This window comes from Colobus angolensis, unplaced genomic scaffold, assembly GCF_000951035.1.
Source record: "Colobus angolensis palliatus isolate OR3802 unplaced genomic scaffold, Cang.pa_1.0 Scaffold141, whole genome shotgun sequence".
NCBI classification, from domain to species: domain Eukaryota; kingdom Metazoa; phylum Chordata; class Mammalia; order Primates; family Cercopithecidae; genus Colobus; species Colobus angolensis.
In genome coordinates this window covers 6,454,397-6,457,147 of record NW_012114500.1, presented here as the reverse complement: position 1 = coordinate 6,457,147, position 2,751 = coordinate 6,454,397, and positions in this window count along the sequence as shown.

Here is a 2,751-nt window from a genome sequence, read left to right as displayed (position 1 = left end):
ACATGGCACAAGTATACATATGTAACAAACCTGTACGTTATGCACATGTACCCTAGAACTTAAAGTATAATAAAAAAAAAAAGAAAAGACATATACAGCAATACAATAATAGTGTGAAACATGAACAACCTACTGACATAATTACACAGATTATCAAGGCAAAAAAAATCATCAACAACAAAAAAAACTCTAGACTTAAACTGGACTCTAGAACTAATAGCCCTAGTAGATATTTACAGAACATTCTACCCAATGACCACAAAGTATACATTCTTCTGTGCAGGAAATATTATCAAAAGGAGACCATATTCTTGGCTATTAAGCAAGTCTCAATAAATTTAAAAAATTTGATCTATAAAATATCCTCAGACAACATTGAAATGAAACTAGAAATCAGTTCCAAGAGGAACTCTGAAAATTATATGAATACATGGAAATTTAACAACCTGCTTCTCGGTGATGTTTGGGTAAATGATGAAACTATAGCAGAAATTATTTTTTTGAAATGGATGAAAATAGAGACACAACATAGGAAAAACCTCTTGGACACAGCAAAAACAGTAGTAAGAGGAAAGTTTATAGCATTAAATGTCTACATCAAAAATATAGAAAGATCTCAAATTAACAACTTAATGTCACACCTCAAGAACAACACCAACAAGGAAACAAAGTTAGCAGAAGACAAGAGATAGATTAGAAAAAGATCAGGTCAGAGTAGAATTGAGTGATATTGAGACCCAAAACAAACAAACAAAGAAACAAAAACCAAGGATTCAAGAAATGACAAGCTTGTTTTTGAAAAGATAAACTAAATTTATTGGCCAATAGCCAAAGTAACCAAGGATAAAAGAGAGAAAACTCAAACCAAACTAAAATGGTAAAGGTGACATTACAACTGATAACACAAAAATACAAAAGATCATTGTAATCTCCTATGAACATCTCTATGTACACAAACTAGAAAACCTAGAGGAAATGGTTAAGTTCCTGGAAACGTAACACCTCCTAAAATTGAACCATAAAGAAATAGAAATCCTGAACCGACCAATAATGAGCAACAAAATTGAATCAGTAATACAAAATAACTCAATTTAAAAAGCCCAGGACTAGACAGATCTGCAGCTGAATTTTACCAGACAAACAAAAAACTGATTTCACTTCTGTAATTGTTCCAAAAATTCCAAAAATTCGAGGAGGGAATCCTCCGTAGCTCATCATATGAAGCTAATATCACCCTGATACTAAAGTCAGGCAAAGACACAACAAGTGAAGAAAAGTACAGGCAAATAACCCTGATTAACATAAATGCAAAATTTCTTAACATAATTTTATGAAAGCTAATCCAACAACATATCAAAAGATAACATGCCATGATTAAGTCAGCTTTATTCCAAGGACGCAAAGATGGTTCAAAATATGCAAATCAATCAATGTATTTCACCCCATAAATAGAATTAAAAACAAAAATCATATGATCAACAGATGCAAGAAATGCATTTGATAAAGTCCAGCATCCCTTTATGATAAAGTATCTCAACAAATTAGTTAACAAAGGAACATACCTTAAAATAATAAAAATCATATATGACAATTCCACATACAACATCATATTGAATGAGGAAAAGTTGAAAGCATTTCCCTTAAGAATTAGAACAAAACAAAGATGCCCATTTTTACTTTTTTTTTTGTCATAGTACAAAAGTCCTAGCCAGAACAATCAGGGAAGAGAAATAAATGCAACCAAATTGGAAAAGAAAAAGTTAAATTATCTCCCTTCATTGATGATATGATTTTGTACCTAGAAACCCCTACAGACTGCTCCAAAAGACACCTATATTTGTAAAGTTTCAGGTTACAAAATCAATGTACAAAAATCAGTAACATTTCTATAAACCAGTAACATTCAAGCTGAGAACCAAATAAAAACTCATTATCTGAAAAAAAAAAAAAAATTAACTAGGAATAAACTAAACCAAAAAGGTGAAAAATCTCTACAAGAAAACTACAAAACTCTGATGAAATAATTTGTAGATAACACGAATAAATGGAAAAACATCCCAGAATCATGGATCAGAAGAATCATAATCTGCACAAAGGAATCTTAAGGTTCAATGCAATTCCTATTAAATTACCAATATAATTGCTCACAGAATTATGAAACAATTTTAAAATTCATATGGAACCAAAATAGAGCTTGAATAGCCAAAGATATCCTAAGTAAAAAGAACAAAGCTGGAGGCATCACATTACCTGACTTCCAATTACACTACTAGGTTCTAGTAAACAAAACAGCATGGGGGGTGGAGCAAGATGGCCAAATAGGAACAGCTCCAGTCTCCAGCACCAAGCGTGAGCGACACAGAAGACAGGTGATTTCTGCATTTTCAACTGAGGTACTGTGTTTATCTCGCTACGGAGTGCCGGACGGTGCTGGTCAGCTGTTGCAGCCTGACCAGCAAGAGCTGAAGCAGGGCGAGGCATCACCTCACTTGGGAAGTGCAAGGGGGAAGGAAATCCCTTTTCCTAGCCAGGGGAACTGAGACATACAACACCTGGAAAATCGGGTAACTCCCACCCCAACACTGGGCTTTAAGCAAATGGGCACACCAGGAAATTATATCCCACACCTGGCCGGGAGGGTCCCACGCCCACGGAGCCTTCCTCATTGCTAGCACAGCAGTCTGCCATCTAACTGCAAGGCAGCAGTGAGGCTGGGGGAGGGGCACCCGCCATTGCTGAGGCTTAAGTAGG